The sequence below is a fragment of the Natrix helvetica genome, assembly GCF_964273705.1.
Source record: "Natrix helvetica genome assembly, chromosome: 13".
Lineage (NCBI taxonomy): Eukaryota > Metazoa > Chordata > Lepidosauria > Squamata > Natricidae > Natrix > Natrix helvetica.
In genome coordinates, this window is record NC_138557.1 from 18807724 (window position 1) to 18823217 (window position 15494).

General features: G+C 45.3%; 1 protein-coding gene across 3 annotated transcripts in view; it reads left to right on the forward strand.

Annotated features, from left to right (window-relative positions):
- The window catches only part of LOC309398681 (uncharacterized protein), a 161273-nt gene that overhangs the window by 137365 nt on the left and 8414 nt on the right, over nucleotides 1-15494 (forward strand). The gene's annotated exons all lie outside the window — the stretch shown is intronic.

The following is a 15494-nucleotide window of genomic DNA, read 5'->3' on the forward strand; positions in this document are numbered from 1 at the left end:
CTTTTTTCAACTTTGAATTTATTTCTTCTTTGTTTTTCTTTTCCTCTTTTTGCATCTCCAATTTATAGATTATTTTAAATTTTAAATAACAGCCTGGATGGTAACAGAATTGCCTTTCCACCAATATCCTACCTTTAATTTAATTACCAGTAGTAGTAATCTGGGCAACACTTTTTTTCCTAATTTTTATTTAGTTTACTGTTTTTGGATTAAAGAAATAGCAAAGGAGATATTTATTTCTAAAGTAAGCATATGACTTTAATCTGGAATGGATTTGTTTTTGTTTTACAATCAACACAGCTTCAGATATATTTGGAAATATAGTTCTCTTCATCCTTATCAAGTGCAACCTTATCTGAGATGATGAAAGTCATATTTCATATTAACTGATAGATTAGGAAATTTAGTAAAATATTTTGCATTGGCATAAAGACTCAAGGGTCCAGCAGTTATTATATGAAAAGAGATTTCTAGATCTTTTAAAGAACAATGTACTTATCTTTGTCAATGTCCCCCAAATTAAACCTGATTTATCTATCTTTATGTTAATCATAGTGGGCATGTGCAGTTTCATGTCTCCATATTTTATTCCATGTTCATCAATAAAAGGAATCTTCAAAACAACTGGAGTGGATTGCTGCTTCATGCTTTCTTGAAATGCTTACACATCTTTCCCTTTTTAAGTTAACTTTAATTTGCTTAAAAAACAAATCAAACTGCAGATACAGTGTGAGAAATATATGACTTGGCAATAGATAGTAAAATATACAATAAAACTAATAATAGAGTGAAAAATATCACAAAAGAATTACCAAAATTATTAGAAAGATCTAAGAACAAATTAAGACTGCAACAACAATTTTTGTATATATCGGGATAAAGAAAAAGAATTTGGCCCATTACCTTTTGCAAAAAGAATATCTCTTTCCCAAATCAAATCAAAGGTAATTTTTCTAATATCTCGCAACGTACCCCATCTTTTATACCTTAATTTTCCATAACAACAATCTTTGACCATTTTCACACCAGAGATCTGACAATGGAGACTCTGTATTTGCCAGTATTGTGTGATAGCCAACATTGCAGTAACTGTATTAAAACAGTTATGTTTTCAGTTCTATCAATTGTCTCACTAAATAATGATAGTAAATGTATCCTGGGATCTTAACTAAATTTTCCAATAATGTTAATGGTTTCGCGCGCACTCACCCACCACTTCCACAGCCCATTTCCAAACAGGCTGTCCAGCAGTAGGCCAGGGACCAGGGCTTGGGGACCCCTGCTTTAAAGGACTCTGAACTGCATGTATTAAATGCATGTGCTGCCCATTTGATTGTCCATATTTTAGAATATTGATTCCTACTCACTTTTGACACACAATGTCCTATTTTTCTTAATTTCCTTCTGGGGCTAGAAATAATATTTATAAAAAGTATTTTATAGTTAATTTTCAATCCTACTAGTTTCCCACAATTTCTTTCTTTAATAATAATTGGCAGTGCAGTATCATTAGCATATCACATCACGTTCGCATAAATATTCATATCACCTGCTTCTTATTTGAAATTCTCTATAATACAGATGTTATTTACACTATATTCATCTTCCATAAGAGGTTTATTAAGCGAGGGAGAGAAAGAGAAACTGTAGTTGGTCACCTCCCTATTAGGGCATAGTAACAGTCTTTCGAGTTTCAAAGTCTAATGCAGGTGGTTAATGTACTCTTTTTTCGTTTCTTCTATTCCTCTCTTTTCTCTCTTTCTTTCTTCTCTTCCTTTCCTCTGTTTAAGGTCAATTTCCAACATTCAGACTTCCTGGATCTGGAAGCTTCACATGATCTTGGCTTTCTTATTCTCTAGCCATATTTTGTAAAGATGTTCCTATACACAATTATAGATCAGTGTTGGCGAACCTTTTTGGCACTAAGTGCTGAAAGATGAGTGTGCCCATGCACACCAGAAACCAGAAGAGCAGTTCCTGGTGGGCATGTGCATTCCTGGAAGCTGAGCTTCTGATTTTCGGCGCACACATGTGTGCCAGTCACCTGGTCTCTGGTTTCTGGTGTGCATGCATGCATGAAGACCAGCTGGCCAGCGTGCATACGCATGCCGGAAACCGGAGCTCAGTTTCCCGGCACACACGTGCATGCCAGGGAGCTGCTCTTCTAGTTTCCGGCACTTCCATGTGCGCAAAGACCAGCTGGAAGTGCCAACAGGTGACGGCTGGCGTGCCCAGAGAGATGGTTCTGCATGTCACTTCTGGCAAGTGTGCCATTGGTTTGCCATCACGGATATAGACAGTATAGACAAATATACCGTTTCACAGTGCTTTACTGCCCTCTTTAAGTGGTTTACAGTGTCAGCATATTGCCCCCAATCTGGATCCTAATTTTACCAACCTTGGAAGGATGGAAGGCTGAGTCAACCTTGAGCCAGCGAGACTGAAACTGCTGGCAGCCAACAATCAGCAGAAGTAGCCTGCAGTGCTCTACCCATTGCACTACCGGGGCCAGCTACTTGATTGTGCCACTCAGTGTATTCTGTTCCTGCCTGCAACGTACATTCTGCAACTATGTATTGGACAGTCTCTGAAGCCTTTCTGCATAGTCTGCATTTGGACCCTGTCTATTGGGGGTAGAACCCCTGCTTCTATGGCTCTGGTGCTTAATTCATGTATTTGTGCTGCTAAGATCAGTGCCTCAATGCCGTCTTTTTGTCAAGCCCTTTCCAGCACCAGTAGGATTCTCCAAAGTTTGTCACTTCAGCTATTGATGGTACATCCCATACAAGGTCTTGTCTTGTTTTGTCACTTCCTCTGCTTGATCTTCCTCCTTTGTCTGCTGCTGCCTCAGGCATTCTCTCAGCAACTCATCTTCAGATGCCATCTTACTGATAACACTCCTGGATGCTCTGGGTTTCATCCAGGACAGCAACCTTGACATTCACTAGATCTCGACTGTCCTCTTTCTAGCTAGTGTATAGTCTCTGGGTGTCAGACTTATGGTGGAAACCTCTATACATTGTGAGGAGCTTCCAGATTTTTGCATCGGGAAATTCTATACCTGCTTTGGCCAGCTCACTATACCAGCAGCTCTCTGATGGTGGGCAGGGCACAGGACCTTGTTCTTCCCATTAAGGTGGATTTTCAGATTTGTCTGATCCTTTGGTGTGGTAGTGGGATGGTGTTGTTTTCCTTTCCTCCTCCTCATGGTTCCCATGTGACTGTGAGTTATCAAGGTACTTGTAACTGATGTTTTCCTCTTGATTACCATCTACCCACATGTCTCTAGTCCGAAGAACATCCTGATAGACTCTCTATGGATCTATCCATGTAAGGTGCATCAGTGAGTTGATGTCTCATTCAAGCTTCTTACAAATCCATTTAATAAGTCCTTCTTCACACTTTCAGCACACATTTTTGATGGTTCAACTGGTGATTCATCATTTCATAAAAGTTGTCTCTTAAATTATGTCACAGTGTAAATTTAACATTAATTTCCCACATTTTCTCTCATACATCCCCAATAGAATTAAAGAGATTCCAAGATGTCCAAGAGGATTAGAATCTACAGCATTTGGGATTCAGGCCAGGATATACCTGGGTGATCAATGGCAATCATTGATCACACTTGTAAATGACCTCAGGATGGGATAATATATCCATTTTGACTATCCTTGATCTCTCACAGGTTTTCAATATCATTGATCATGATATTCCTCTGGATCAGCTAAGTGGGTTGGAAATGGGAAGCCTTTTTTTTTTTTTTTTTTTTTTTGATTTATTAGCCGCTCCCTTTCCAAGTAGGACTCGGGGCGGCGTACAATGGAGCATATAACATAAAAAATATATAACAACACCCAACGTACATACATACACAACACACATACATACACGGAGGAGGAAACAAATTACATCTATAGACAGTTAAAAATCTGCTTTAAAATACCCCAATTGTAAAAACCCAATAAAATTAATATTTAAGAACAATTTAAAAAACAGTTTGGAGGAATGGGAAAATTACGATTGCGATTGAGCCAGGCCGGATAATTGAAAGAGGTGGGTCTTCAGCTGTACACGGAAGGAGCGGAGATCGGAAGTAATCCTGATGTCACGGGGGAGGTCATTCCATAGGGCTGGGCCCATCACAGAGAAGGCTCTGCTCCTGGGTGTCGCCCCCCGGCACTGTTTGGCGGACGGCACCCGGAGAAGTCCCTCTCTGTGTGAGCGAATTGGTCGTAGGGATGTGTGGGGCAGGATGCGATCCCGCATATAACTAGGCCCTGTGCCATGGAGCGCTTTAAAGATCATAATCAAAACCTTGAAACGCACTCGGTAGACCACAGGCAGCCAGTGCAGCTCGCGCAGGAGAGGTGTTACAGGGGAGTATCTAGTCCTCCCCATAATCACCCGCGCGGCCGCGTTCTGGACCAACTGTAGTCTCCGAGTGCATCTCAAGGGAAGCCCCATGTAGAGAGCATTGCAGTAATCCAGGCGAGACGTCACTAGCGCATGAGTGACTGTGCGTAGGGCATCCCGGTCCAATAAGGGGCGCAATTGGCGCATCAGGCGGACCTGATGGAACGCCCCCCCTTGCCACGGCTGTTACATGGTTATCCATGGACAGCCGGGTATCCAGGAGGACGCCCAAATTGCGCACCTGTTCCATGGGGGCTAGTTGAACGCCCCCGATGGCCAGAGATGGAAGCACCTGGTTGAACCGGGAGGCCGGAAGCCACAGCCACTCCGTCTTGGAAGGGTTGAGTTTTAGTCGGTTGCCATCCATCCAGACCCGTACGGCCTCCAGACACCGGGACATCATTTCGACGGCCTCATTGGGGTGGTTCGGAGTGGAAATGTATAGCTGAGTATCATCAGCATACAGATGATATCCCACCCCAAAACCACGGATGATCTCGCCCAGCGGTTTCATATATGTGTTGAACAGGAGAGGCGAGAGCACCGATCCCTGTGGCACTCCACATGTGAGTGGCCTCCGGGTCGAACTCTGCTCCCCTGTCAACACACGTTGCGTCCGACCAGAGAGGTAGGAGCCAAACCACCGTAAAACGGTGCCTCTGACTCCCAGCCCCTCTAGCCGGCGCAACAGGATACCATGGTCGATGGTATCGAACGCCGCCGAGAGATCTAATAGGACCAGGATAGAGGAACAACCCCTATCTCTGGCCCTCCAGAGATCATCGACCAATGCGACCAAGGCCGTCTCCATTCCCTCCGGAAGCTCCTCCTCCTCCTTTTCTTCCAATAGGTATCTTTGTGGAAAGCAGCCATCCCAAGCATGAGAGTGCTTCAGTTGTCTTCTTTTTTATTAATTTTTTTATTAATTTTTTGAATAGACACAAACAAACAAGACACAACAAGCACCATAAAACATATTCCATTACAAATTATAAAAAGTGTGTCAATTGGTTACAAAGAACTTCCATGCATCCCTTCCACAGTCATCACCTATAATCCATATCAAATATATATTTACATCAAATATATTTATATATATTGCTATCATCATACCTCATCCTTCATATGACTTTAGTTGTTTTGACATCCCTTTATAACAAATATTCCAAAATTCAAAGCAAAACCACATAATGGCATTCCATTATCTATTTTCAATATCTTCCAACAACATTCTATCTTCGTGAAACATTCTAAATAAAATTTAATTATGTTTGATAACAAAGTTTCTAAACCTCCTTTCTTAATCACTGTTTATAATTTATATCCAATTTCAATATTATAGGCCAGCGATGGCGAACCTTTTTTGGCTCGCATGCCACAAGTGGGGGGAGCGCGGGGGGGGGCGTGTGCGGGCGTGCCGCACCCATAATGCAACGTGCCCCCAGTGCGCATGCACGCACAATGCACCCATTTTTGCATGATTTTTTCGCCTTCCCCAGGCTCCAGAGGCTTTATAGAAGCCTGGGGAGGGCGAAAAGAGCCTCCCCCGACCCCCCGGAGGCTTCAGGGAACGTCCGGAGGCTTCCCTGAAGCCTTTGGAACACTTAAAACCACCCTCCGAGCAACCCGGAAGTGACTTCCGGGTTGCTCGGATGGTCGTTTTAAGCGCTCTGAAGGCTTCAGGGAAGTCTCGGGACGGTCCCTGAACAAGCACGAGACGTGCGTCTCCATCGCCCGGGCCTGGATCGCCTCCGCCGCGTGGCGCCTCAGGCTCGGCGTCCTTGCGCCCGGCCTTCACATCGCCACCGCCGCCGCCACCGCCGCTAGGACGGGCTCGGCCGAAGGGAAGTCCGTCAGGCCTCAGCCGCGCCGCCCTCGCCTCCTCCTCCTCCTCCTCCTCTAGCCGCACCATCGCAAGGATTAAGGCGAAAGGGGGGGGGGCGGGGAAAGCGAAGGGGGCTTTGTTGTCCTCCTTCTCCTTCTCCTCCTTTCCCGCTCCGGCTCGAACGCAGCGCCGGGGCAGCGAACGAGTCAGAGCCTGCTGACTGGAGGAAGAGGGTGAGAGGCGGGTCCTGTGAACGGCGGCAGCAGCGGCGACAATAGTTGCAACTCGGCTGCCTGCCGCCTTTCCCCTCCTTTGTCTCCCAGCCGGGGCGGCCCGCCGCCGAGTTACTATTGCCGCCGGCGGTGGCGGCGGCAGTGATGTGAAGGCCGGGCGCAAGGACGCCGAGCCTGAGGTGCCGCGCGGCGGAGGCGATCCGGGCCCGGGCGATGGAGACGCACGTCTCGTGCCTGTTCAGGGACCGTCCCGAGGCTTCCCTAAAGCCTTCAGAGCGCTTAAAACGACCATCCGAGCAACCCGGAAGTCACTTCCGGGTTGCTCGGAGGGTGGTTTTAAGTGTTTTTAAGTTTCAGGGAAGCCTCGGGACGGTCCCTGAAGCCTCCGGGGGGGCGGGGGAGGCTCTTTTCGCCCTCCCCAGGCTTCTATAAAGCCTCTGGAGTCTGGGGAAGGCGAAAAATAGCTTTTAAAAAGGTGAACTCAGCTGGCCAGCACGCGCATGCGCGCTGGCCAGCTGACAGGGCAGCACCTCGCGTGCCCTGACAAATGGCTCCGCGTGCCACTTGTGGCACGCGTGCCATAGGTTCGCCATCACGGTTATAGGCTTTCATACATAACTAAGTTTCAAATCTTGTCGAACCAAAATATACGTATACATTATATCATTATCAATTATTTATCTAACTATATCCATGATCAATCCAATTTCAATATTATAGGCTTTCATACATAACAAAATTTCTAAACTTCCTTTCATGATCCCCTTTTAAAAATTTATACCAAATTTTCTCTTGTCAAACCAATACATATGTATACATTATATCATTATCAATTATCTATCTAGCTACATCCATTATCACTTCATTTTTAACATAATGCTCTAATTTTAACTATTTTGTTAGTATTTTGTTAATAGTTTTCATGTCTCAATCTGTGTCTTTCCAATAGTAGTACAGTCTTATTTCTTTTGCCTTATGTGGGATTAATCTTCTGGTTATTTCCTTAATCAACTTTGTGTGGACTTCTCTTCACACCTTGCTTGTTGCATGTCTTATTAATTCTCGAAACCTCCATCAGCTTCTTTAATCAGCTTATCTTTGGTTATCAGTAGTGCTTTTGTCAAAGTTCCTCTCCTTAAATCCATCAATTCTTCTCTTTTTTCTCCTTCTATACCTTATTTATTTATTTATTAATCATTTTTATATGCCGCACCCTCTCCACCAAGGGACTCGGGGCGGCGTACAATCCACTACATAACAAATAAATGACAAGGAGGAGATATACAAAAAGCATTATACACACACAATAAATAAATAATCAATTAATTAAAAACAGCAAAAGGCAATTAAAAACAATTAAAACACCCAGAGTCAAACCTAATTTAAAATTGTATCCAGAGGGATTAGACTAGCTATAATTCAAGCCAGGCCAGCTAGTCGGAACAGGTGGGTCTTGAGTTTCATGCGGAAGGAGCGGAGATCGGTTGTTGTTCTGATGTCGGGGGGGAGGTCATTCCAGAGGGCTGGGCACATCACAGAGAAGGTCCTGCCCCTCGGTGCCGCCCTCTGGCATTGCTTGGTGGACGGCACCCAGAGAAGTCCCTCCCTGTGAGAGCGAATTGGTCGCAGGGATGTATGGGGCAGGATACGATCCCGCAAATAGCTAGGTCCTGTGCCATTGAGCGCTTTAAAGATAGTAATCAAAACCTTGAAACGCACCCGAAAGACTACAGGGAGCCAGTGCAGCTCGCGCAGGAGTGGTGTCACATGGGAGTACCTCGTACTCCCCATCACTGCCCGCGCGGCCGCGTTCTGGACCAACTGCAGTCCTCGGGTGCATCTCAAGGGAAGCCCCATGTAAAGAGCATTGCAGTAGTCCAGACGAGACATCACCAGCGCATGAGTGACTGTGCGAAGGGCATCCCGGTCCAATAGGGGGCGCAATTGGCGCACCAAGTGAACCTGGTGGAACGCCCCCCTTGCCACGGCTGCCACATGGTCATCCATAGACAGCCAGGCATCTAGGAGGACGCCCAAGTTGCATGCCCGTTCCACGGGGGCCAGTTGGTTGCCCCCAATGGCCAGCGATGGGGTCAGCTGGTTGAACCGAGGGGCCAGTAGCCACAGCCACTCCGTCTTGGAGGGGTTGAGTTTAAGTCTGTTGTCTCCCATCCAGACCCGTACGGCTTCCAGACACCGGGACATCACGTCAACGGCCTCGTTGGGGTGGTTCGGGGTGGAAATGTACAGCTGAGTATCATCAGCGTACAGATGGTATCCCACCCCAAAACCACGGATGATCTCACCCAGCGGTTTCATATATGTGTTGAACAGGAGAGGCGAGAGGACCGACCCCTGTGGCACCCCACAAGTGAGTGGCCTCAGGGTCGACCGCTGCTCCCCTGCCAACACACATTGCGTCCGGTCAGAGAGGTAGGAGCAGAACCACCGTAAAACGGTGCCCCTTACTGCCAACCCCTCCAGCCGGCGCAATAGGATACCATGATCGATGGTATCGAAAGCCGCTGAGAGATCTAACAGAACCAGGATAGAGGAACAACCCCTATCCTTGGCTCTCCAGAGATCATCAACCAACGCGACCAAGGCCGTCTCTGTGCTGTGCCCGGGTTGGAAACCGGACTGGCGCGGGTCTAGATAGTCATTTTCCTCCAGGTGGCGTGGGAACTGCGTAGCCACCACACTCTCTACAACCTTCGCTAAAAAGGGAAGGTTGGAGACCGGACGATAATTAGCTAGCTCAGTTGGGTCCAGCGAAGGCTTCTTGAGTAAGGGCCTCACAACCGCCTCTTTCAAGGCGGCTGGTAGGAACCCCTCACTCAACGAAGCGTTCACCATTCCCAAGAGCCAGCCTCGTGTGACCTCCCAGGATGCCAGTACAAGCCAGGAGGGACATGAGTCCAATAAACATGTGGTGGCTCGCAGTCGCCCACGCAACCTGTCCAAATCATCGGGGGCAACAGAGTCAAACTCCTCCCAGAATGGTCTCTCAAGACTGGCCTCGGACGTCTCCCCTGGAACACTGAGGGAGATCCAGTCCCTCCGGATCTGAGCAATTTTATCCTGCAGATATTCCCCAAATTCCTCTGCCCTGCCCTGCAGAGGGGCTTCCTGCGGCCTCTGTGATAGAAGAGAGTGGGTCACCCGAAACAGGGCGGCAGGGCGGTTATCTGCGGATGCAATGAGAGTGGCACAATATCGGCGTTTGGCCACCCTCAATGCCACAAGGTATGTCCTTAAGTAGGCTCTTACCTGTGTTCGGTCAGATTCGGAACGCGAAGATCTCCATCTGCTCTCTAGGCGTCTCTTATGGCGTTTCATCACCCTCAGCTCCTCGGTAAACCAAGGGGCCAGGGTGGTTCTTTGCCGTAGGAGAGGCCGCAAAGGCGCAACCCGGTCTAGGGCCCCGGCTGCTGCACTATTCCATGCGGCCACCATGGAAATCTGGGGTAGAGCTCCTTTCCATCTTTCTTCCCTACCCATGTTCCATTCTTTTCATTTCCAACCATGCACAGATCACTGTCAATATCTACAGTTATCTTGCCTCTTTGTTCATTTTTCCCTTGGGTTTTTGAGACTCTAACCTCCACTTTTTCCATTAGCTGGCTATCTTCAATTTCATCAAATTTTGCTATATTATCATCTACATTTTCCAATTTTTTCTCAGTTCTTTCTGATTTTTCTAATAATTTTTGAATTTCAAACATAATCTGTTGTAATGTTATGGTTTCTTCTTGGTATTGTATCATTGTCCAATTTATAAACACTGCCACTCTAGTTGGAAAACAAAGCTTTGTTTTTCACTTCTCTCTTGCTGCCAAAGAGACATCCAAAGGGCACCTGCATAAACAACCCATCTTATCTCTTTGCAAGCTAAAACCTTTGAAGTGCAAGGTCAAAATGATCAAAACAAAGAGAGAGAAAAATATTTCCAGAACTCAGCCTCCAACCTCCAAGTGGCAGTGTAACTTCTTTTCCCTCTGATGTTACTGCTCCCTTTTATATCCTCTTTATATTCCAAGCTTAAAAGAAACAAGGCTCTTAAATAGAACAAAAGAAAAAGAAAAAAAGCCCCATCCAAGCCAGTTTTGTGAAAAAAAAAGATTTAATCCATAGGTTAAAAAAAAGTAGAAGAAGAAAAGCCAATACTTTCACTTTAAAAAGTAAGAAGTGTTTGCAAAACTTCCATCCATAGAAGACAATTTTAAAAAAAGGATAACACATTGTCCAAAATAGCTTAAATTTGCCCCTTATTTTCTTTTCTTTTCTTTACAAGTTTGATTTGGTTTTAATCTTTTTTGGGCAGTCTCTTTTGTAAAAATAAAATTTCCTCACCAGATGGACACACTTTCTGTTTCCACTTTCCTCCGGTTGCGGAGCTGTCCCGACTTCAGCAGCTTGGGGCTGCGCTTCTATCGCCGGCTAAAAGAGATTCTCTTGGATCAATCAGGGATTTTGCGATGTCCCTGAGATCAGCAAGACATACTCTTCCCTGTCACCATCTCTTCGGGACGGTTTAGGTCCAGATGGTCCACCCAGCGATAAAAGTATTGGAACATCCGTATCGTCGCAACGTCAGCTCCTTTCTCTTTCAGTCGTCTTCTTATTTGGACAGGATCCAAGGAATCAGCCTGCTCACCAATTCCTTGGTTTTTGTCATGGTTGTCAATTTCACAGAGCTGTCTTCAGTTTGCCATATTCCCCCCATAAATCTGTTTTCTTTGGTTTTCTCAAATATTCAGCATGTATCAGCAATGGGCTTCTGTGCCTTGGCCTTCTAAAACCCTTGTAGCATCTGGAATCTTATTTTCCATACTACAGTAGCTGCAACTTCTTTCTGAGTTCAATTGTCTTTTGGAAGACTTTCTTGTTTCCTTATTTTAAATTGGAGATTACACATGGCTTTCTGTGCTTGCTCCCCTTTTTACAGGCATAAATAACATCTATGTATATACTACTAAAACTATCATTCCTGTAACCTTTAACTGGGCAACACTGTACATCATAAGACAACAATTTTTGAACCAAAGTGCCACAAATGGCCTAACTCATAGAATGTGTCCAACACTCAAAAGCCATGACCTGTGGTGAAATCTGGCATTTTTTAATAAAACGTTTTATTATAAATATTGCCATCAAACAGTTTTATGTGCTGATTTATTTCCTGTGCTGATGTTTGACTATACCAAAAAGTTCAATAGTGGCTATTTTCAAGGCAGATATTTTTCTGAATGTATTCCACCTCTTCCAATGAAGGAAGAGGTTTTGTCATTGTTGAAAGAATTGAGGAATCTCGTAAGGAAATGTTTTTGAAAGGATGGCCAATTAATGATTAATGTGCAGATCTGTACATTGGTGAAATTATAGATTAATCAGAGCCTTTAATTATATACTAGATTTCTCTTGTATTGGACATGTGCAGATCTGTACATTGGTGAAACAAAACAACCACTTCATAAACTCATGGGCACAACATAGGAGAAAACCCATCAAGACAAGAGTCAGCAGTCTATCTGCCTTTAAAAGATAATGGCCACTCTTTTGAAGACAACAAAATCCCATTTTGTACAGAGAGGACTGTGGGTTTGAAAAAGAGGAGAGATATAACATCATCTATCTCCAGCCTACAACACAGTCCTTCCAGCAGTTCTAAGAAGGCTCCACATCTATTTGCACTACTCAGGTGACCCTGAGGACATAGATAAACCTTTAAATAGCCTCAATAACTCTCTAAAAAGAATGCAAATGACTAGCTATCTGCAAGCATCATAAATCCTTCCGTTCCCCACCATCCAGTCAGAGCTGAAGCAGCATCTTGGATGAGAAGCAAAACATCTTCAAAGAAAAACAAGAAAGTCCAGTTGCCTCTTGAAAAAGCACTTATGAGACTCAGATCATAGGTACCCTCTGTATAGCCTTTATAGGCATGAGGCAGCTTTTGATTCTATTACAACAAAGCAACTCTGAAAAAAATTAGCCAATGAAATGATAGCCTACTGCCCTCTTAGGCTGACAATGCACAACTACTTAAGTAAAGGGTATTATCCTTGATGATTTAATTGAACCCATTTTACTAGCAAAGATGAGACTGTACCATCATCCCATTATTATTCAACCTACATTAATAATCATCATCAATGAAAGCAAATATATGTGTCTCAAGATAATGCTGCAGGATCCAATCTGGGTCAGTCACCGGGACCAGAGGTTTTTGTAAGGCCTGTAGTTATGTTCCTTTTAGGATCTTTCGCCTGCCACACTTTTTATTATTTCACTATGCTGTTTCATTAGTGTAGTAATTGGGAGGGGGAAATAGAATGGTGGAATGTGTTGTTGTCATTCCTTTCTAGAAGCCAAGGTCATCTTTTGTCTCCGCATCTCTGCACCTGACCGGAACCAGCTGGGTGAAGATGCCAGCCTGGCCAAAGAAGATTGGACCATGTGATGGATTTATGGGTGTGGGGATAAGATCATGACCTTTCAACTGGGTGGAATCCCAGGAAGTTTCAGATTTGGAATTCCACAGCCGTTGCCAACACGTCTGTCTTATTAAATTGGAACTTTAAGGATAGCTCTGCCTTGGACTCTGATTTAATTCTGCATGATATTTGGAACGCTGACAGTTTTGTCTTCCGAGCTTTCATGTAGTTCAATCTTTTCAGTTTAAGATTTTATTTTCCTGTATTGCAATAATACAGGAGCGAGCGAGCGAGCGATGGAGGATCAGGCAGCCTGATCCTCGGTCGCTCGCCCGCCGGATTACCTCGGCGCCACTCTGGCTACCTCTGTCCGTCCGCGCCCGCAAGCTGCGGAGGCAGAAATGTTGTCGGCGCTCCCGGATGACAAAGCCACGAAAGCGACTGGGGAACGACGAGAACCTTCCTGCCTCTGCTGGACTTTGCACGCTCCTCGCGACTGCAATATACGTCCAGAAGCGTCTTTTGTGGCTAATGGGGTTTGGGCTTCAATCTTTTCAGTTTAAGATTTTATTTTCCTGTATTGCAATAAGACTTGAATATCATAAACTCTGAAAAACTCTCAGCACTTCCTCAGTAGTATGCCATCCAACCTGCCACAGGTCTGTCACAACAGCACCAAACTTTTCATCAGGTGCTGCTGCCTGATGCAGAGGCCTACTTGCTTTAGCTGCGCAGCTGTGATGCCTGTCTTCATGCCTGCTGCGAATATGTATCCTTGAGATTCATTCCTGGCATTTTTTGTTCATCCAACCCAGGAACATCCCACCTGCTAGGCCCAAGCAACCGGATCCACACATGAAAGGTTCGAGTTGGCCACTTCATTGTATTCCACATATAATTCAAGAATCTCCCCAAACTGCTTCCTCTCACCTCTTCTATGGAACTTAGACTGGTGTGTGTGTGTGTCTGTCTGTCATTCCTAGTTCTCTTGCAGCTGCACAACTCAAGGTTTACTACCCTCTTGATCCCTCCTCCTTGGTAGTTTCCCAACACTACCCCCCTACCACAATAAAGCAGCACAGCGGGATTTGGGGGGGGGGGTAACACACACACTCATATATATATAAATAATTTATGTGAAACACACGTACAATTCCTTTAATTGCTAGATGGTTTTTCACAGATGCCTGGATAATTTAGCTATTAAAATTAGCTACAGGTTTATCTGTCTGTGTTACTGGAGCAAATTTGCAGTGTTCAAAAAAGAGCAGGAGCAAGTTTTACTAGCTCTACCACTATGGCCTAGGTCTGATCAGGTTTTTAACAAGTGGCCAAATTCTGTGCATAGGAAGCAGGGACGTGTGTTCAGGGGAGGCAAGGGAGTCAGAGCCTCACCTCTCTTCATGAAATAATATAATATAATATAATATAATATAATATAATATAATATAATATAATATAATATAATATTATATTATATTATATTATATTATATTATATTATATTATATTATATTATATTATATTATATTATATTATATTATATTATATTATATTATATTATATTATATTATATTATATTAATTATATACATCTGTCCGGCCGTGCCCGGGAGCTGCAGAGGCAGAAATGTTGTCGGTGCTCCCGGATGACGAAGCCATGAAAGCGACTGGGGGAAGATTCTCGTCGTTCCCCAGTCGCTTTCGTGGCTTCGTCATCCGGGAGCGCCGACAACATTTCTGCCTCCGCAGCTCCCGGGTGCGGCCGGACGGATGTAGCCAGAGCGACGCCGAGGCGGTCCGGGCGGACAAAAGAGTGAGCGAGCGAGCGATGGAGGATCAGGCAGCCTGATCCTCGGTCGCTCGCCCGCCAGACTACCTCAGCGCCACTCTGGCTAACTCTGTCCGTCCGCGCCCGCAAGCTGCGGAGGCAGAAATGTTGTCGGCGCTCCCAGATGACAAAGCCACGAAAGCGACTGGGGAACGACGAGAACCTTCCTGCCTCTGCTGGACTTTGCACGCTCCTCGCGACTGCAATATACGTCCAGAAGCATCTTTTGTGGCTAATGGGATTTGGGCTTCCAGCCCAACAGCCCCTGCCACTTCTGGACATCTATTGCAGTCGCGAGGAGCGCGCAAAGTCCAGCAGAGCCAGGAAGGTTCTCAGCGTTCCCCAGTCGCTTTCAAGAACTGCGGAGCACGAGCCGGCGGAGCACGCTCAGGAAGGCGGGGAATGGGATCACGTGTACTGGAGGCTGAGGCAGCCTCAGCCTCCAGCACACGTGGTCCCATTCCCCGCCTTCCTGATGACATCACCAGCCTCACCACCCATAAACCTCACCGCATGTCACTGATAGGAAGGTGTCACAACACAATCAGACCCCTACTTTATAGACTGTTGTTTTCAAAGCAACACAATCTCATATATGTAATGTACTTAGAATAACAAAGTTGGAAGAGACCAGGGTGTCTTTTAGTCCAACCCCCTTCTCGAGCCTGAGATCTATACCCTTCTGGGCAAATGGCTGTCTAATCTCTTGACATCTCCAGTGATGGAGCCACCTGTAATCTCTAGAGGGAAGCCA